Here is a 22,891-nt window from a genome sequence, read left to right as displayed (position 1 = left end):
GAAAATTCAATTTTGAAAAGGTGAGCCATGATGGGTTAGCTCACAAAGCTGTGTAGGCCATGATGTAGATTCAAGCCCCCAGTCTAGGTCTAATGGTTAAGGGATGAGCATTGAAAAACCTTTGAATGATAGTCTTTTGTATAATCATCATGTTCTTTCTTCATATGCGGCGCACAATCATCACGTTCTTTCTTCATGTGCGACTTATCTATTTTTGAATTTTATTTGATCTTTTAAATTTTTGAATTTTATTTGATTTTTTAAATTTTGAAAATGGGCTTTGAAATTGAAGTGGCCGGGCCCTGTAAGAGGTTGCCTACGTATCCATGGAGGAATCAGCTCGTACGTAGCTCTCGGATTTAGAAATTTTGCAATTGATTTCGACACTTGTGATTGAACACCTCAATTCAGCTTTGGAGGGTTGTAACAAGGCTAGGTTTTGGAAGATAGATGGGATAGAGGTTCAGGTTCTTGCCCCAGTTTTTGATTCTAATGCTTCTATTTTGGATATGGCCATGTCAGATTCTGGCACTTTGATCTTTTAAATTTGAAACTTGATTGTTGAAAATTGGATCTTGAATGCTTGCCTCTTTAGTTTTGGGCAATTTGAATTTGGATTTTGTGCCTCTTCAACTCTGGCACTTTTGAACTTTGAATGTGTGCCTTTTTTGCTTTGGCACTTTGAATGTTGAATGCTTGGATTCTTGACTTGCTAATGTAATTCTTCTTCCCATCCCAAGGTTAGGGTAAGGTATTTTGAAATAGAAAGGCTTTTTGTAAGATTGTTTTGTGAGGATATCTTGTAAGGGTTTTGTATGGTTGATTTTAAAAAGAGGGAGTGAATTCCCGGTTTGAATTAGAAGGGTGATTTTTCAGGGTGGGGCTTTCCGTATATCATTGACGTTCTGGTGCCTTGAATCAATTGCAAAATTTCGAGCCCTTTTGAAAGATCTTTCGAACACATGTATTTTTTTTAAAGACGATCATGTTAGGTAATAAATGCTCATGTTATTGAATGGAAATCGAAAATGCATACATGGAGGTCCTAATTCTAGACTTGCGGGGTAAGCTTAATTAGAAAAACATAGAAAAAAGACATGGAATCCAGAGCTAGACTCAAGTTTGCGCGCTTGTGGCTTTTTAGTCCTCTTCATCATAAGAACCATTAGTCCCAATCTCCTCTAGCTGGCTTGCTGGGTCATCATTGAGTTGATCATCATTCAACGGGTCCTCTTCGATGTCAGCCCCGACCTCATTATTTTTGTCATCTTCGATATCGACCCCAATGTTGTAGGCCCTTTCAAAAGTCTCGAGGCCCAAGTAGACCATATATATGGTTCTTGTATTTTGGAAGGAGACTTGCAATGAATGTCTTGACCAGCTTTTTCTCTGAAGGCCTTGATATCAATTGGGAAGCAACCTTTCTCCACTTGTTGAGGTAGGAGGTGAACCGTTCTGACTGCCCTGCCTGAGCACTTCCAACTCATGTAGAGTGGTTTGAAGTTCGATGTTAGGCTTGTACTGACTCATGAATGCTTTTAGTGACACCTTCCCATGTGTTGGTGTCATTGTCCTAGAAAAAGTAGAACCAATTTTGACAGGCTGGCTCTAGTGACATGGGGAACACAACTGAGTAGAGTTCAGGATCAACCCCCTTGATGGTCATCACATCTTAAAAGTTAGAATGTATTTGGATTGGAATTGTGTTTTCTTTGGGATTTGTACTTGAATTTTAAACGGAAGTTCGGAATTGAATTGAATTGAATTATGTCCTTTGCAACTTGTTGCTTGCACTTATAAATTAACCACCCAAATCTATTGGTGGTATCATCATTGGACTCTAGGGGAGACACAAATTAGGTGTCTACAGAAGCCCCCACTTTGACTGAGATTTCGGTTAGGAAAGCGCAATTCAAAGTACTTTGAAAGGGACGAAGAATGGTCAAGATGCTCTGCATTCAAGACCATCCTTTGTACGCCGGTACCTGCTTAAGACAAGCGTTAGTATTTGAAAAGAATATCATACCCGCCTCCAGTCTGGCTTGATGGATTTGAGCTCCTGATCTTGTACGACTTGAATTTTTCCTGTCCTTGGTTGGAAAGGAGATTGGCATCCGAAGTTTTTGAATGGTTTTTGAATTTTGAATACCTTGGGTTGAGTCCGTTGGGTGCTTGAAGTTTTCTTGAAGTTATGTTCGAGATTTTCCAGGTGTAATCCCCTAGGGTAAAGGATTAGATATTTGCTGGGGAATGTTGTAGTATTCATTGGGGAATACATTTTTGAAGTCTTGAAATGTTCTTTAATTTCCTGGAGCTTAGGCCCGTTGGGGATACAAGGTTTGAATATGCTTTGCAATTTTGAACTTCCCAGAGATTGGGTCCGCTAGGAGTATGTGTGTTGTATTTAAGATTGTATGGTAGCCATCTTAAGCTTTGAACAGTTTGAACTTGTAGATCTTTTGGCACTTGAGCCTTTGAAATTTATACCTTGAATTTTGTACTTGGAATTGTAGATACCTTGCCTGGCACAACCTTGCTGGGTTAGAGATGTCTTGGAGCCTAGACACATTAACACGCACTTAGAACTTTGGACAAATGAAAAAGACACGACTCATGACCACTCAATACATTATGGACATATGAGATGCAAATGCATGCTTTGAACTAGTAGACCCCTAATCACCACTCCGCTAGACTCAAGGTTTTTGGATTTATTATCTGTAGCTATTCTGGGGATTTCCGACCCTTTTGAAAATTTGAATTTGAACCAGAAGTATTTTGGAGGGAAACTTGACCAATATGTATTTGGAAATTTGTTCCGGGATTTGCAACCCGTTGGAACTATTTTAGATGAATTTCAACCCATTGGAATTTGTATTTTCATTGGGATTTGTAACCCATGGGAAATATTTAGAGGAATTTCAACATATTAGACTTGGACCAGGAACATTTTCAGGGAATTTTAACCAGATCGGAATTTATTGGATTTGAACTAGGAATATTTCATGGGAATTTCAACCCGATATAGAATTTTGTATTTGAACTAGGACTATTTCAAGTGAATTTCAACCCGGCATAGAACTTGTATTTGAACTAGGAATATTTCAAGGAAATTTCAACTCGATTTGATTTGGAGGATTTGAACCAATAATATTTTTGGGGAGTTTCAACCCAATTTAAATTTGAAGATTTGGACTAGAAGTATTTCAACCCGACATCGAATTTGTCTTTGAAATATTAATATTTTAGGGGAGTTTCAACCCGACATTGAATTTGTATTTGAACTGGAAATATTTTAAGGGGGTTTCAACCCGGTATGGAATATGAAGGTTTGTATTATTTTTGGGGATTTACAACCCGTTGGAAATATTTTGGGAAATTGTATTTGAATGTCATGACTTGATGAGGTGGGAAAATGTTTTGGACTTGTAGCTTGGAGTTGTATCTTGAGGAATGGAAGCTATTTTTAATTTGGAACTTGGAGTCGACAATCGAATTTGGAATTTGGAAAATTTGAATGAGGCCGTTGCAGTTTTGAACTTGTTTTTTGAATTAGGACACCATGAATTTGACTCTTGAACTTTATATTTTTGGACATGGAAATTGGACTAGACAATCCGGCATTATGACGCCATAGGTTTGGACTTTTGAATTTGGCATTTGGAAATTGGACTAGAAAATCCGTCATTATGACGCCATGGATTTGGACTCTTGAATTTGGTATTTTGAATTTGGACTAGAAATTTATGACGCCATGGATTTGGATTCTTGAATTTGCTATTTTGAAATTGGACTAGAAAAACCGACATTATGACGCCATGGATTTGGACTCATGAATTTGGTAGTTTGAAATTGGACTAGAAAATCCGGCGTTATAAAGCCATGGATTTGGATTTTTGAATTTGGTATTCGGAAATTAAAGTAGAAAATCCGGCATTATGACACCATGGATTTGGACTTTTCAATTTGGTATTTTTGCGTGAGGCGTGTTTTTGAGATTTTGAATCAACGGAGTGGCACTCCTAATGACAATCCTAAATCGGCGATTTTAATTCATGAGGTTGAATAATGCTCGTAGGAGGTTTGGGTTTCCTAGTTTGGAGGCTATGGTTTTGGCAAAGCTAGAACTCGGGGTTAGTCATTCACGCGTGCAAAGACGCCCACACAAGGACAATGCACATAAGCACGTTGTTACACTAAAATGAATATGTATGCGACATAAAAAATTCTCAACCTAAGGTTGGTCTAAGTTTTTGTATGCTGCAATTGGTCGGTTTAGGGTGTCAAAGGGTACTTGACTAAGAGGCGGATCTGGTAACAAGGCGCCTCCACCCAAGGGGACGTATGTTAGCAAACGGTCTCCATGCCAATGCCGAGAGCATTGAAAAATGTCAAGTGTTTGTAGGCTCGGAAACGATCAAACACTTTGGCTGGGAGCCATATGGAGAGTGATAAAGTCTTTCCCCCATGGTCAACCTGAATGTAGAACACATTCTTGATGGGCAAGGGTAGAAAAATGTATTTTGTACTTTCGAAAAATGCATGCAATGCCTAAACACAATTGTATTGAACTAACATTTTACCGTTTCGGTGCTCGTTCACAAATTTTGGGAGGGGCTCTTTCGATGTTCAAAATTAAAGTTGAACTCCCATTTTGAACATTGAAACATGAGTTGGGCATGCTACCACTGCCAAGTACTTCACCAGACGCAATGTAGCGGCACCAGACGCAAGGATCTGCGCCAGACACTGCTGGCTGATGCCAGGCGCTTCAGCCAGTCAGTGGCAGAATGTTTGAAACTTGTTTACTGCTCAAAACGTAAGTCTAGGACTCCGCAGCGGAGTCGCCAAATTGTAGGATTTTTTTTGTACTTTTCGATGGCATCGCAACCAAACAAGTTTTAGGTCCTGTTTGGAAAGACCAAATATGACTCGGGATAAGGCATTTGGAATTGAAACTGAGTGAAACTCGGGTAAGGTAACGAGGCACTTATTTGAGGAGAATTTGCAATTGGTTCATACAATACAAGCATCATTTTTCGGAGTAAAATCTTAAACATAACCATACTTTAGGGGGGTGAGCATGCATAATTAGAACATTGGAATTGCTAAGATTGTATGGTGGTCACTTTGCTTTAAGTAAAATTTAAGGAACCTAAACCGGTTTGTCAAAAAATTATCTTTGTTAAGCGTGATTATAACTTGTATTTTGTTTATTTATCATGTTGGGTGATAGAAGCATTAAACAAATAAAGCATCATCTCAATAGAAAATAAGGTGTGGAATTAGTAAAGATACATCACCACCTAGAAAAATGACTAGGTGGAAACCAAATAGCCTAGAAGGACTAGGCAAGTAAAGTTGCATAAATAGTAAGTGCGGAATTGAAAGGTGCAATATTTAACAGTGCGGAATTGAATTTAAATAAGCAATAAATAAGGAATAAAGCATTGAACTTGTATGATAGAAATTTAATAACTTGGATATTGAAAATCTGATTGAGGAACACTTACTCAAAAGTGATTTGGCTCCCCTTCAAATCCAATCGTGTAAAAATAATCTCGCTTTAGAATGAGTTCCTCATTCAAAAGTATCACCGATTTTGCATATTAAATGTTGAAATAGAACTTAAATAATGAACTTGAATTTGAATATAGCAACTTCAATATTGAACTTGAATATTTAAATTAGGAGGCTTGGTTCATAAATATTAGACCTTTCCATGTTAAAAGGCATCACCTTTAAAATGCTCCATAACTTGAAATTGATTCTAGTTTAAAGAGAAGTTGATCTCATTTAAATATCATTGAATATTGAATGTAGAACTTGTATATTGAACATAGAAATATGGATGTTTATATGTTCTAGTTTGGGAAAGGGTTTGCACTTTTCCAAATATCCTTGAACTTGCATAAAGTTAAAGCTTTGTGAAGACTTGAATGATGATTGTTTTAAGAAACACTTCCAAGAATGAAAGCCTTAACTTACTAATCATATTTTAATGAAAACAAAGCATAAAGATTGAAACTTGAAACTTGTAAAGGGAGTTTGGAAGATCATTTGAGGGGGGGGGGGTTTCAGGTATGAAATCCCCTAAAAGATTACTCCTTTGAAGAATTTCCTAGTTCAAGTGATTATGAACATCACAATAACATCATAGGATTAGTAAACTTGAAATAAGAAAGGTAGAAAATTAGATTTGAAGAGTCCTCGAAAATTTACCTAGAATTAGGTGTTAATTGATTTCGAAGCTTAGAATCCTGTTTTGGGCAAATTCTACTTAGAGACGAACTTGCCTTGATGATGGTGCTATAACAATCGATTGAGCAAGATAATTTAGAATGACGAGAGATAGTCATAGAAGCATAGAATGGGAGTATTATTATTACTTAGTATTTCGTGTATACAAATTAACCTAGCTGAACCATTTTATAGGCATTATATGATAAAATGTAACGTACAAACACAAATGTACATAATTGAGCATTAAATGGGTAATAACGGCTTGCTTAGGGACGGTCCGTAACCGTTGCCTTTCCCTTAGCCATTGAGAGCAAGATGGAAGGGCGCTTTATCACGCCTTGCTAGCAGCCACATATGCTCCACTTGTCATGTTTGACCACGTCACCAAGAGGGTATTTCCCCCCCTAACAATTGTCCCCAAAACCCATTTTGAGTTTATTCCGGGAAGTTCAAAAGGAGAAATGGGTTTTACGAGAAAAGAGTGGAAACTACCTCTTGCTCCTCCCAATGCTGACGACGTTAATGTAATGATGATCTTTGGAGAAGCCAACCGCCCATCTGTGCCCATAAATACTCTTGCCCGTTCAACGACTTCCCCACGCTTCCTCACTCTCTCTCTTCTCATTTCTGAAAAAAGCAACAGGTGCCTTTCTCTCTCTCTTCCTCAGGTAACTGCTCCTCTTCCATCTTCTTTCCTTTTTTCTTTCAAATTCCTTTATGTAGCAGAGGATGGGAACAAAATCCACCCGCGCAAAGAACAAAAAGGTAGTGGTAGAGTGCGATTTGGACGAAGGGCCGATTTTTAGCCCCACCCACATCTTGGATAAGAAAAATGCTCGGCCGGCCACTTTGGGGAAACAAGACGTGGCGGCGCTCAGGGAAGAGTGTGGCTTCCCTCTGTCGGCGGTGATTCGGTTGCCGCAGCCCGACGAACGGGCCGATTGGACATCGGACAGCTGGGTCTGCTTTTATGAGTACCCTTTCAGAATTGGGTACACTTACCCTTTTACACCACTGGTGAGGGGGGTTCTGAAAACCCTGGCGGTGCCGCCGGCGCAATTGATGCCGCAGGCTTGGCGAGTATTGCATCTGGTTGACCATCTGGCCGGTCAATTGGACATGGAATTCCGGGTTGAGGACCTGGTTTATACTTACAAGGTCCAAAATTATAGGGCTGGTAGGTATCTGTTGCATGTCAAGGATGACAGAGAGGCTCTCCTTAGTGCGGACAAGTCGAACAACCGCGGGTGGATGGGTCAGTTATTTTTTGTGGAGTTGGCTAGTTTAGGGCCCGACTCCGACTTCTTGACGGGGGAGTGGATGGCTAGAGGTATCTTTGTTGCTTTTTGTGTTTTATGGGCTTGTCGATTTGACTTTGTCTCACTTATTTTTTTTGTAGGTGCGTCATTCGACACCATTGGAGTCGGTGCTGAGGCTTTGGAAAAAACTGTTGTACTCTTAGGGGTCCCTTTGAAGGACAGGGCTTTCAGCGGCATCAAGTTCGAACGCGAAGAACTCTCTTAGGAAGAGGAAAATTCTGAGCCTGCAAACATGTCGACATCAACAGGTCAAAATGGGTTAGGGTTAGTTTACAACTTGGGTTCGTCGCTCTTTACAAAAAATAGATTACAATTGTTGTGATGAGACTATGTCGTCCAAATATTTGTGCAAGAACTGGTCCGTCGACACGCTCCGGCAAGGCTCCTTCTGCGGATGCACTGCTGAGGAAAAGGTTGGAGGCACTGGGGAGTGTGTCTCGACCTAAGCCCATCACTATGGTGTCACCTCGGAGGCTGCCAAAGGCTTCCACCGATGCTACGGTGACTGGGGAGACTGGGGCGTCTCTACCTGCGTAGTTCAAGTTGCCGCCTCCAACCCGAAAGAGGAAGCTTACAGTGGAGTTCCCTGACGACTTCGGGTTGGCAGATGCTCCACAACATCAGCTTTGGCCAAAAGTTGACCGCCTGTGGATGCCGGCCAGTCGAGAGCGTCAAGAGACCATTTCCCCAGTTGCTGCAACTGTCGATAACGTCTCGAATGCTTGGAAGGTATGATTCACTTTGATGCTTTACCTTTTATTACACGCCGTCTTCAAGTCGTCATATAGTAACTAGAGTATCTTCTCTTTTTCTTCTTTTTCCTGTTAACATAGGCCCTGCAATCTGCTTTGGCTACGCGCCATCATGTCATAATGTTAGAAGATCAAATAGTAAAAATGAAAAACGACATGCATGAAGAAAGCTAAGAAGGAGGTTGGCCGACTTGGCGGCGTGGCTAAAGAGGCGACGACCAAGGCTGAGATGCTGGAGGTGGAGCAGGAAATAGGGGATGCTGAGATTGCTGCGTTGAATGCCGAGAAGGAGACGTTGGCTGCTGAGGTTGACGAGCTGAAGACGTCTCTTTCCAAAGTCAAGGCGAAGATTTTCGAGTGTGCTGGTTATTACACATGAAAAATGAAGGCTGAGATGATGGAAGACTTCAAGGCGGGAAAACATGTGAACTGGACTCCAGAGGAAGATATTGCCCAGTTCAACGCTGCATTCCTTGAGGACTATGTCCTCCTCTGGTGCCGTTAGCGATGAAGAAGATGTTGAGGAGGGTGCAACAACAACCAGCCCTAATGCCGAGACGGTGGCGGCACCAGGCGATGGCGAACAAGGGGAGAATGTAGGTCCAGTAGATCCTCAGGAGTAGCTCTGTCCTCCCTCCCTAAAAAATTAAAATTTCATTGGTGACTTGGTTTTTTAAACAATGGTTTTTGTGTTTGGCCTTTGAAGAGGTCAAAAAATATTGTGGTTGTGTTTCGTCTTAATGGCGACGGCCTTTTGTGTGTGTTTTGGGCTTGTCCAAGGGGGCAAGTCATGTAAATATTTGTGGACTTTTTAATTTCAAGTCTGGTTTGTGTGAATTGCTTGTGTATTTGGGAAAAAATGTGTTTGGGTTTATTTATGTTTTGCAGGTAATATATGTGCGTACCTCGAGTTTGACTTTGGTGACGCCTCCAGCTTGTCAGAGGAGATGCTGCAAAGTGTAGACTGTAGCATAGTGTAAATCTGTATTTCAATGTGTATGTAATTTACAATGTAATGTGTTAGGCATTTTTGTTATGGCCTAAATTGTACTTTGTAATTTGTAAAGTTGTAATATGTAATTTGTACAAGTGTGTTTGCAATGTTTGAGAAATATGAAATAAAATGACGAAGTTTCCTTGCATCTGTTTCTTCGAACATGTCTTGGTTTATGATTTTCCCCAACTTGAATTCCTGTGTTTGTATCTCATTTATCTAATCTTTCCTCTTCGTGTCGAACTCGTCTTCATGTGGGCGTTATACTGTCAACATAGCAGAGCGTGAGGATTGGCCGTTGGTGGAGCCAACGGCCCTCCGATGCTTAAGTCAGTATAGAGCGACATGAAATGGAACGAAGTTACGACAAAAAGAGGGAGAGAAAGAGTTAAGAAAGAATACTAGACGAGGTTGTGTCGTTTGTGCATGCTTGTTCGTTCTCTCTATGTGTTCGTTTGCGCCAGTTTCAAGTTGTGATCTGCAAAACGAGACGATGGCGTCAAGGTTGGCCGTTGGTGGAGCCAACGGCCCTCCGATGCCTAAGTCAGTAATGATAATAAAGGAAAAAGAATCAAAAAAATGAAAAAGACAAAGATAGGGGACTTATCTGATTTCATTGTCGTCACAGTTGTGCCTCGTCATGGTTGCATCGTCATTGTGCCTCGTCTCGGGTTCAGAATATGTCACGCTGTCCCCAGTTTGGGGATGTCGACACGATGTCGGTGAATACCAGTTTTCCAGTGTGTTAGAAAAAACTAAAAAGAAAGGATTTAAAAATGCTCAAAAGTGGTACAACTTCAAGTGCGTTGCGTTCCAGCTCCTTGGGATGGATGTACCGTCTCTATCGACCAACTCGTATGCGCCATGACCTGTTCATCTTACGATATGATAGGGACCTTCCCAGGTCGGGGCCAGCTTGCCGTGTCGAGGATCCTTCTTATTTGGGAAGACCTTGCGCAGAACCCAATTTCTTGTTGGAATACTCGAACTCTTACATTCTTGTTGTAACTGTTTGCGACTGCTTGTTGGTAGGACGCCATTCTGACCAGTGCTGCTTCCCTGAGTTCGTCAACAGTATCGATGTCGTAGGACAGGACTGAGTTGTTCATTCCTGGTGTCATAAAACTGCTTCTTGCTGTGGGGAGCTCGACTTCGGGAGGAATGACTGCCTCGCAACCGAAGACCAAAGAGAATGGAGTATGATTGGTTGCCGTCTTGGGTATCGTCCTATCAGCCCAAAGGATCATAGGTAGTTCGTCTGCCCAACTTCCATTGGCGTCGTCAAGGCGCTTCTTGAGGTTGTTGATGATGATTTTGTTACTTGATTCAGCCTGGCCATTGGCTTGAGGGTACCTTGGTGTCGAGGTATGCAGGGTGATGTTGTACCTGCCACAGACTTCTTTGGTTTTTTTGCTGATGAACTGAGAACCGTTGTCACAGACGATCTCGGAGGGGATTCCGAACCGACTAAGGACGTTTGGCTTGATGAATGATATGACCTTAGTGTCTCGGACTCGTTTGAATGCTTCTACTTCGATCCATTTGGAGAAGTAATCTGTCATTGCTAACATGAAGACGCATTGCCCTGACGCTTGTGGTAAGGGGCCTACTATATCCATCCCCCACTTCATGAAGGGCCAGGGGGACAGGATGGGATGGAGCTCCTCACAAGGTTGGTGAGAGATGGATGCGAACCGCTGGCAAGAGTCACATTTCTTGGCGAAGGTAATTGCATCTTTCTTCATAGTTGCCAAAAAAACCCCATGGTTAGAGTCTTGTGGGCTAAGCTTCTTCCTCCAGCGTGGTTTCCACATTCGCCATCATGGATGATGTTCCTCAGAGTCTACTCGATCTCGTCGTGTTCTGAGCATCTCAGGTATGGTCCTGCAACTGACTTCCTGAACAATACTCTATGGATTAGGATGAATTTGGAAGCTTTCATGCGGAAGGATTTTTCGTGGGTGATTCCAGGTGGGATGGTATGGTGTTTGAGCCAATGAATATAGGGGTCGCGCCATGATGAGGGCATTTGAGTTAGTGGCGTTTGTTCAGTTATGCGTAGGTTGTCTTTGGTGATGGATGGGTACATCAAGTGGAATACGGGAATGGAGGTGAGCTTGGGTTTGATGTTTGAGCCAAGATTGGCTAAGGCATCGGCCTGGGTGTTCTGATCTCTTGGTATTTGTTGTAGGGTGCATGAGTCGAACTTGTTGACGAGCCTTTTTGCTATTTCCAGGTAGGCCTGCATCTTAGAATCCTTTGCTGCATACGAACCGTTAATTTGACTGATAATCAATAATGAATCACAACGTACCTCGAGTCGACGGATACTCATGTCGAGTGCTAGTGACAATCCTAAGATCAAGCACTACTACAAAAATGTCCAAAGAGACCTCTAAAAGCAGACCCATTACATTAATTAACGGGTCTCTTTAGTTAAAAAGACCTTATATTATAAATAGAGGGTCTCTTATATAGACCTAGGCCCACAATCTAGATAATAAAATATGAAACAGAGACCTTCTAGCATAGATACGAGCTCTCTATTATATGTGGGGTCCACTAGGTAAAAAAATTGAGACCCGTCAGCTCTTATATTGGGTCTGTTTCCTAATTTCAATTAATGTGGAAAACTCTTTGTTAACTTAGAATCATTCCGTAAAAATAAAAAATGAAAACGTTTGGAATAAAAATGAAAATTGTTTCTCCCTTGTACCATCGAAAAGCAAACCTCAGATCTAAAGTCAATCATCCCAAATTCTCACTCCTTCATTCACAATCAAACCCCCAATTAATCTTCATCAATGACTCCCAAATTTCTGCACCTAATTCGAAGAAAAACCAATTCTTTCAATATTCAAATCAACAAGGGTTATAAAAACCCTAATTTGAAGAAAAATCCATTCTTGTGACGAGATGTAATTTCCAAAGCAGGGAGGAAGGAAGCGGTGAAGTAAGCTCGGATCTTGCTATGGAGCCAAGGTCTCCATTGATGAAGCTGCTTATGGTGAGTATTTTTTCATTATTTGGTTCAATGGTCGTCCTTATCCCTCAGTGAAAAAAATTCCTAAAATGGCGATGATAGAGAGGATGTTAAATTTTCGAGAAATTGGAGCACCAAGTTCTACAACCGTCACCTTCATTCCATTCACAAATTTGAACCTCATATTTCACTGGTATTTCCCTTTCTCCATAATGTTTGATTTGCCCTAGTTCTGTAGTAATTTTAAGCTTTTATGGTTAAAAATTGATGTTATTATTTTCCAGCGTCGTAGGTTTGTCAATTAGGGCAACAATTTGTTAATTTTTTCAGCATCTCGAGTGAATTTGTGACTGTTCAGGTATTGTTAGCTATTAAATTATATTTCTCGCTGCTATATTTAGGTTTAATGTTTATATGTGTATTCCATTGAAATTAAAAACTGCCTGATTAATGATTTTATTCGCCCTCCGCCGTTACCGTCGGTGACATCTCTGACAAGTATCGCCATTCATTTCCTTCTCTCTCTTTTTTTCACTCTTAGTTTTAGTGTAATTTTTGTGTGATTATGTATGAGATATGATAGTGGAGTTCAATTAATTCTATGAACAAATGGATTAGCTTATTTTCAGAAAATGTCATTATCTATTGATTTATTTCAAATTTGAAGTGGAACATTTCTGTTTTTGACGAATGCTTTGATGTTAAGCTAATTTTTTCATGTTCTATTTTCTTAGGAGTAAGATGATTAATCATAGTTACAAAAGAAGAGATGGTTCCAACTCCATTTACTTATATTGGCAAGAAAGCCAGAGATGGTTCCAACTCCATTTAACTAGTTTTATGACGTTTGTATTTCGTTTTATTTTGTGTAGATTATGATATTATAATTGTATTTGGTTTAGATTCATTTTATATTTTATTAGATTGGGAATAGTTGATTTTGTGGACATATTTCAATTATTATGTTTTGGAATGATACTGGCCATTGGTCAGGAACTCAGGATACTTATGAGCTGAAGCAAAATCAGTTGTTGGTATATCATTGTTCCGAACGAAATCAGTTCCAATAGTAGCTCAAAGTATTGTAATTTATTGCGCATATTGTTCTAGTTTTCTAGGAGAAGCTTTGCATACTACTTTACTGCAGTCGGTATGAGTATTTGAACCTTTTTCCGAGCAGGTGAGTGGAAAGTCACTAAACAGAGGGGAAAAGGTTTTTTTGCTGGGGAACTACATGGTTGATGTTTTTAGTTTCAAGAACTATTAGAAGTATCCTTATGTCACTGCTAACATATTAGGAAAAGTGACCCTTGATAAATTTTGCTTGGTTACATGCTTTTCCAGTTTAGAGACGTTGGAAGAGTGTTACATTGATCGAGTATAACAAAGCACACACATATACCATGATCTTACACGCCATTGATTTTGTGTGTTTTTGTTTTTCTTTTTGAACTTTTTTGCAGTTGAACATAAAGAATCTTTGCTTTGAGTATGATACAGATCCATATTATCAAGTGTTAGATGCTCTGTGTTGATGTAATGTTTGATCTCTCTTCTTCCTCGATTCATATTATCAATATTGTTTTGTTCTTTTTAGCAGATTACTTTCTAATTAATATATGTTGGTGTTCACAGAAGTATAGATCTCAACAAGGGATCGAGGTTCTCTCCTGTGAGTCATACACTGTTTGATCCTGGTGGTCATAGATAAGGTACATGCAACCCACATTTGACTCAGATGTATTACTTAAAACTGGAGCTATATTATTAACTGGTGATGAATTTGCTCATTTTGAGCTCCTTCTATTTGGTTGAATATTTTTTTGGCTAATTCCTTGAATCGACTTTTTGTAAAATGTTTCAACAGAATAAGGGCAAGCAACCTCTTACTTATAGTCGTTTCTGAAGATTACTGGTTAGCTCTCGTCAATTTGGGTGTACGACCTCAGAGATATACATAATATATTTTTTAGTGGGTTTATTTAGGTTGTAACAAGATTTTATTCCTGTTCTTGCACAATTTTTGTATTTTTAGAGGTAGATTTATGAAAGTTACAATCATGAATGAATAATTTGTAATTGTGTGGAAGATTTTGGATGTAATATTTGTTTATTTTTCGGTTGGTAATATAAGCAATTATCAATATGCAGACATGTCGGCATAAATATTCTTTTTTTTTGTAAACTAAATATTATCAAAGAGACCCGTTAGGTGATATAGGGGGTCTGAGTTTGTTGAATTAAAAAAATAATAAAAATTCAAAGAGACCCCTTTTCTTACACATGAGGTCTGAATTTAATTAACAAAGAGACCTCATACATTTAAGAATGGGTCTCTTCCCCTTCTTAATTATTTTTAGTATGCTTTATATAGCTGTGAGGGGGTCGAAAAAGCACGAGGCTAATGCATGACCTCGTTCCTCGTGGGCGTGACGTCGTCAGATCAAGTGTAGTTAGATTTCCTGTCAGTTTACACCCAATCGACTAGTAATATAGGAGTCGTCATTCAGTTTTTAACGACAATGAGAAAAACTGACAAAACCCGGTTATCGTGACATAAAGGGAGTGCAATTATGTTCAACCACGACGGCCATAGGTTCCCTTGTGATCCCTGGTGTGGGGATCGCTCAACGTACACCCGCAGGGCAGAGATTGAGAGTTCGGGGGACTGTAACTACCGAGAGGAGTGCTCATCGATAACTCCAGAGGCAGGTTATCCTTACTAGCTCAGTATAAATAATTGAAGGGACATGCGTTTAAACTATTAAACTATTCTGAATTGATTTTAGCAATATGCAACACATAATACTAAATCGATCGTGATTATCTTATTTAGATTGATTTAAGGTACCTATCATGATAATTCAATTGTCCAGGGTATTATCTTATTAGGCGTGATAGATCAATCAAGTTAATAGTTTGACAATTTTATAACAGGGTGATGAAAGCGATTAAATCATATGAGGGACACATTACAACGCACCCTTGAGAGGTGCGTTACGGTTCACAGAAAACTAACCACTTGGCTTTGCTATTTCTCCTTTTATTTAACGAATCTCGGGTTTCCAAGCAATGTTCCAGTAATTAGGCTTAATTCATTAGCTACAAGGGACAGGATGCGTTCTGTTCGACTTTTGGGTCGATTGCGACAGAACGCCGGATCAATTTCGCAGCGTGAGGCTAGGCTTAAGGCTAGAGTCAATACTCAGGTTATGGAATTGTGTGTTCTGTTCACGTCGGTTTTTAAGCTGTATTTATAGGGAAAGAGTTTGTGGAAAGATCGATCTTTAGAATACGAATCCAAAAAGAATTCGGAGACGACACGGCCCCAGGTATTTTCAGCGCCCAGGGCTAGGCGCCGAAGATTTCGGCGCCCAGACCCAGGCGTTGAAAATAGGATCTGAGCCGAGCCTTTTTTTCAGATTTGGACTCATAAACACGGAGCTTTTGAGACTTATCCGAGTTTCTTAGTGTGTATTAATTTATGACGGAATGCGTCTGGGCCCGCTACGAACTCTAAGTTCGTTAGGAATTTAATTAATACGTAACTCTTATTTCCGAATTATAGCAGGAAAAGAATTCCTTTTGCCAATTCTATCTCTTTTAGGACTTATGTTGGAGTGCAACACCTAATTCTGACAGATTTCTATCTTTTATGACTTTGCCACTTTTAACAACTACTTCTTACGACAGTTACTATTTTAGCAGGTTTCTATAAATAGCAGTTTTTGCTGAAATGAAAGGGTGATTGAGATTGGTTATTTTATAGGAGATGCGTTGCCAAGTGGAGATTTATGTTCTCATCATCGAACCTTCCCTTTCGGGAATGGGGACAAAAGTAGGTGTCTACAGTTAGCCCCCACTTTGACTGAGTCTTGGAGTAAGACGATGGTCAAAGTATCAGATGGAGTGCGTCATACAAGCCATGATGTATGTGACCTGTTTTGCGAGGGTCTCACGAGCCCCTGAGTGATAACATTTGACTTAAGGGTCATCACTTGAAGTGTGAACACATTCCTCACGTGTCATTGGAATTTGGTAAGTATAGAAACTCCTTCACTTTGTCATTGGAAGTATGTACAGATGTTTCGAAATCAAAGCTATAAAGTGTAACCAGGCCGGGCCAAGCCCAATCATGAGGTAAAAATATTTTTAAAGATTCTCATTTTCAGGGTTAGCTAAACGAGAAAACCCCCTTGTTTTTATAGGACGTAAAACGAAGGAAAATCCAGCACATCGCTCTTTTTGGAAAAGCGGGAAACCAATCCTTTGATTTTTGGAAAAGGGAAACCATCTTTTGATATTTGGAAAAAGATAAACCATCCTTTGATTTTTTGAAAAAGATAAACCATCCTTTGATTTTTGGAAAAGGGAAACCATCTTTTGATTTTTGGAAAAAGATAAACCATCCTTTGATTTTTGGAAAAAGATAAACAATCCTTTGATTTTTGGAAAAGGGAAACCATCCTTTGATTTTTAGAAAAGGGAAACCAGGAAAAGTTATCGCTGCATCGACTAAGGACCTGCGCGGTTAGTGACGCAGACCCCGCCCGCTGAAGGTGGGCGAGCCTGTCCTGCTGAGGGTGGACGCCCCATCCGATAGAAGTGGACGAATCTGCTTTGATGTTTTGAAAATAAGGACCTACGCGGTTTGTGACGTAGACCCCGCCGGCTGAAGATGGCGAGCCTGTTTTTTGAAGATTTTATTTTATTATTTTCTTTTGTTTTCGAAAACTGAGGACATGCGCGGTTTAGTGACACAGACCCCGCCCGCTGAAGGTGGGCGAACCTGAATTCGTTTTTTTGATTTGGGACTCGCATGGTTCTAACGCGATCCTGCCTGATCGAGGTGGGCCAGAACCTAATTCATTTATCCCTGGGATTTCTTTTGAGAATTTTTTATTCATTCTTGTAAGTGCGAGTTCTCTCGAGAAATGCTCGGGTTTAGTTGTAACCTGAATGTGGGTTGGCAACGTGTCTAAACGGATCATCGTTTCATGGCCGTCTGCCTTTCATGGTTTTGAACAAGTCTTTGCGGCCCATAGGATGTATGTCACCGTTTAGAACTGGCCTAGTTATGCCATTACTTAGGTCCTTGCGAAATGACTGGTGGGACCATATGCGAATGTTAACGGAGACCTTTGCTTTGAGGTCGAGTCCGTTTTTTGAATTTGTCCAAGCACGGGACGCAGCCCGTAAGTGTTGTTTCAACTTGCATCGTATATTTTCTTTCTTTCAAGCCCCTAAGCATTCGTACTTGGTGGTTGCTCTTTGCCAAGAAAAGTGCGTATTTTATAACGTCCTTGATCGTGTTTGGGATCGTGCTCGTAAGTGCGAGCGACCTTTGTAGTGGTATGCTACTTTGATGAAATCGTGGAGTGCGACTTCATTTTCCGGGCGACAAAGTTTGCTTCATTTTTCAATGATTAATACATCGAGCTTACTTTGGGCCGGATTGATCTTTTTGACAAATAAACGCTTTTAATTAGAGAAACCAACGACGTAATGATTTTTTTTTCGAAGAATGACCTTGATTATTATACGTTTTTTTTTATATTGCTTTGAAAAATGTACACATATTTTTTTGAGACGAGTCTAAGTTTCGACATTTGCTTTCACTATTTGGGCTCTAAAAGTGCTCTGGGCTTGATCTTGATTACAACAGGGCCCCGTGTCCACTAACACGATTTTAGGCATTTTCATGGTTCGCGTTTTGGAAGATTTGGGCCTTGGGCTGCATTTTCATCGCCCCAGGCCAGGCGTTAGATATTTCGGCACCCAACCTCGGGCGCTGAAAATGCTACCTTAGCAGCCTTTTTTATTTTTCCAGATTTCTCAACGCGTTTCCGAATGGGATCAGGATGATTTCTTGTATATATAGGGGGTTAAGTACGTTTTCTTTTTCACCACTGCCAACTTCTTCTCTCCTACAATTATCTAGCTTTACTTTTTCTACTCTTGCCATGTCGATTCCTCCTTTCTCCCTCCAACGAGTTGTTAGGCGCTGGCTTAGAGCCCTTAATTCCACAGAAAAGGTTTTGTTGAAAGGATACCACTTAGAGGCACTTTTAGGCTTACAACAAATTAACATTGACTATAACTTTCTGTATGCCGCCCTAAACTTTTGGGATTCTGATCACCATGTTTTTTTTTTTGGGGCAATGAGGTATGCCCTTTGCCAGATGAATTTGCCGCAATCCTGGGTTATCCTACCAATGCTACTCCTGCTACCCCTGGCACTGTTGAAGAGGGTAAAACAACTATAGGGGCTTTCCTAGGACTAGATGATGACACGCTTGCTGAGATCATTGTGGGTGATAAGTTTAATTTGCCGAAGCTTGCAACATCACTTTAGGCCTAGTACAAATATGAATAACATAAATTGAATATCCGGGCACTTGTATTCTGCTTGTTGAACCACTATTTACTGTCGAATAACAATGGTGAGTTTGGTGACATAAGGTTGATTCCCCTGATCAGTCAGATGGAGAGTTGCTATTCCATTATGTCGTTGATTGTCGCCGAGACCTTGTTGGGAGCGGATGAGTTAAAGAAGGATGTCACGTCTGAAAATTTTAAGGGGAGCCCCCTATTGCTGCAGGTAAATGATCATTTATTTGCGCGCATATAATTATTTTTACTTTTCGTTTTCCTGTGCCTGGAGCTGATTTTTAGCGCCCAGGGCTGGGCGTCGGCATTTCTGGCGCCTGGTCCTGGGCGTTGAAAATGCATCCCAGGCCTTATTATTTTTCTGATTGTACCCGTTTTTTTTTTCGTAGACTTGGCTCATGGAACAACTTAGGCTTCTAGAAGCTCCTGCCGATCCTAAACATTATCGCCATATAGCCTTAGGCAACCGAAAGTATTTGCACCAAGGCCAAGACGAGGCCGAATGGGCCTCCTATTTTACTCATGGCATATGCTCTATTAAGTGGGTGGTACCGTGGTGGGGTTTGACTAATATGACGGGGGGTTCCGAGACGTTAGTTCATGTTTCTTTGTTGGGATTATCTCGGCCTGTTTACATCTTTCTTTACCGAGTCATGCGACAATACGGCTTAAGGCAGACTATCCCATTTGTTGATACGGTACCACCTAAAGTAGCGGTCTTTTCACGAGCACGGGTTCAAGCGTGGGCTAAGTATTATGGTGGCCTCCCGCGTTGGACCGTGACTACAGATGGTTTTGTGGGTCTTTCCGAGAATTATAAGTTGTGGATGAGTTCCGATGATAAGGCTGTGAGAACTAAGGCTCGAAATGAAGAGCCGGCTGAACTTTTGATACCTCGAGGTAGGGCTAAGTATGAAAACCGTAATCCTGCTAACCCTCGCGACAATGGCATTAAGACTGTGAAAGCTCGTCCTGATCGAAAGCGAAAGGAAATTCCTCCCCGTTCTAGTTCTAGGCCTAAAAAGGTACCTAACATGAAGGAGCCTGCTGTTCCCAAAAGAAATGCAAGCTCTCGCGGAGATTGTAGCCGGAATAATTTATGGGTTAGGAAAGTTTAACCCCCAGTAGAACCAGTGGCTGATCGAATTGATGTCGATAATTCTTCCCCTACTATTGTTTGTGCCCTTGAGGCTGAGCGGGCTATAGCTGTTCAGACTGAAGATGTTTCTGAGGCCTTGGCATCCTTGGAAGTTAGTGTCAAGGAGCCTGTTCTGATGGAGATCGACATAGGGGTAGCGCAGAAGCCTATGGGGGTGGACCCTGCGAACATTGCCCTCTACAAAACTCTATTTGATGATCCGGAAGAACTCGAGTAGTGTAGTTCTTGCTAGGGTGTATAGGGTGTAGGTGCCCTTTATTTATTTCAGTTGTGTTTGTTTTTCATTCCTTAGCACTTTTGTTTTCCTTCTTATTATTTTTAAATATTAATAAAGGCGTAATTTTATTTTTCTGGTTTCTTTGCTTTCTTGTTCTCGCTTTGCTTTCTTTTTATTCGCTCATTTCCAACACTTATGCACATTATATATTTTTTGATTGGACCGAATCCATAAATAGGATTGCCTACCTATCCTTGTTTAATAACTTTAACTTAGAATCAGGTCGCGCGTAGTTCTAGCTAGAATGAATTTTAGGATGCCGAATTTGATAAGTATGTTCTGAGATGGAAACATATTATTTGAAACGGTAGAATAGGCGAAGTTTATTTTAATCTGCTGCTTTGCCGTAAGTCGAAATTTGCTTTATGATTTTTTTTTGAGTACATGTATTTTGCGCATCATTTTTTCATGTGTTTTTTTTTGTGGTATGTATATCTGAATACGTGAACACGTGCTGTACCCCCCAAGTGTTTGTTATTTTTTCGTGTATGTGCGGATAAAATGACGAGCACTTCTGGGTAAACTTCGGCAAGCAGAGAGTTTCAACGCCCAGACTGGGGCGTTAATGATTTCGGCGCCCAGTTCTGGGCGCTGAAAATGATTTATGGGGTGATTTTTGGCGTGTTGCTTCTTTTCTTTCACATGTTTCTTGCTTTTATTTCTTTTTCTTTGTTTTGTTTTACTTTTTATTCGTCAGAAATCAATTTTGACACTATTTTGGAAGCTTTTTGGACTGTTAGCGTGAGATGCATTTTCGTCCGGATTAATTTTATCTATTCGTGACTCACAACGGCTTTGAAAATGGAGTTAGGGTGCGAAAGATGTGAAGATCTTTGTGTAGGGCTTTTGGGTGGGTTGAGGTGTGTGTTGTTAATGAAGGGTATGGTGGGGTTACGTTTTATTAATTTTCTTTTTAAGCAACATTTGCATTCGTTTTGGATTTGATTTCCTTTGATTTCTTTGGGTTGCATGGGTTGACTTTTATGATTGCACGGATTGACCTTTATGTCTTGGAGGTACGGTTTATTTTGTGGATTTCGAGAATTGGTTTTGATGTCACGATTCAAGACTGAATGGGCCTTGCTATTGGGCCTAAAGTGGGCCGCTTCCTTATATATTTTGATTTTATTTTTGCAAATATGATTAGTGCTTGTTTAGTGTTAGAGCAATTTTTTAGGAGAAATCTTACGCCTTTATTAATTCGGAAAGTAAGGAAAACACACTGAAATAAATTAGTATATATTCTAAGGGGTCTTAGGGCCATCTCTAGAGCTTTATTTTTTCTATCATCTAAAGAACTACTAGGCGTTTTTCTAAAGTGCTCTCTATGGCTCAAGCCTTGGGTTTAGTCTCGTAGAACTTTGGTCCTTCGTCTGTACTCATCTTGAATTCTATTCCATTTGCATTGACCCACTGATGTGTCTTCACCCATCCGTTCTCGGTCTCTTCTGGTGTTGATGTAGGAGTGATTAACCGGGTTGTATTGAAACCTTCATCTTGCAGGGCTAGGGTGGTTATTACAGTCTCGTCCTCCATAGGCCTCGATTCGTTAAACAATGTCCATAGAGCTTGGTTGTCTAATATTTCAGCTGTTCCAGTCTTGGTGAGGTGGGGTGCCTCATCCATAGTATGACAGTCATGGAAAATCTCAAATCCGGGTTTTAGCAGGCCATTCTGAACAAAGGGTTCAGGGAAGTCGCAGCATGGGTGTTCTTCTCCTTCTCGGACAAACATACCGTTAAGGGTTCTTTGGTATGGGGGAAGAAGGGTGGCTTGTTTTGTCTTGGCTGGCTTAAGGCGTAGCCTAGACAAGTGGTCAGCAATATCTTCCTCCGTTGGTGTATAGCCTAGACCAAAGGGAGTAGTTTTGTTGGGTGGGGGATGGAACATGTTGTTCTTCTTCCTTATGCCCAATGGAGTTCCCGGGAAATAGCCTTGAGCTAGCAATATTTTAGGGATGACCCGGGACGCTCGCGGGTCAAGAAATGCTAAATTGTAGTCCTCAATGACTTGGATGACTTCATCCACTTGAAAACCGTAAAGGTCTTCTGCAGCATCGGTCGTTCCGACCATAGTACAACTGACGTCGAGAGGAGGGGCGCGTATTTCCAGAATTACCCCATTATGGTTAAGTTTAACCATCTGGTGCAAGGTAGAAGCCACACCTCCTAAGTCATGGAGCCTAGGGCACCCTAAGAGGAGGTTGAAAGTGGGCTTGATGTCAATTATCTGAAACTCCGTGGTGCGTGCCACAGGCCCGGTTTGTATTGTGAGGTTGATTTTTCCCAACACAGGCCTTCGAGAGTTATCATAGGCTCGCACCCCTTGCGTGGAGGTTTGGAAGTCATCATTTTCTAGCCCCAAGCAATGGGCGGTTCGCAATGGGCAAACATTTACCGCTGAACCGTTATCTACAAGTGCTAGGGGGATGTTTTGTCCTTTGCATCCAACCACTAGATAGAGAGCCTTATTGTGGGCGCCTCCTTCTTTAGGTAAGTCTTTGTCAGTAAAAACTATTTCTTTTTCCTCAACATCTCTCGTGACGTGGTTAACCAACGAGTCCGGTGTGATGTCCGTAGGGACTGAGATGAGGTCAAGTGAGCGAATAAGTTTTTCACGATGTTCCTTTGAAGTGCACATGAGATCCCAGATGGTAATCTCGGCTTTAGTTCTTTTTAGTTGCTTCAAGAGAGGATTTTCGATGATTTCTGCGACGGTGGTGTGCCGAATGTTTTCAGGAGTCTGTCTGACTGGGATGTCGTCCACGGGAGGTG

The sequence above is a fragment of the Spinacia oleracea genome, chromosome 4 (assembly GCF_020520425.1).
Source record: "Spinacia oleracea cultivar Varoflay chromosome 4, BTI_SOV_V1, whole genome shotgun sequence".
Taxonomy (NCBI): Eukaryota; Viridiplantae; Streptophyta; class Magnoliopsida; order Caryophyllales; family Amaranthaceae; genus Spinacia; species Spinacia oleracea.
Note: the sequence above shows the minus strand (reverse complement) of the source record.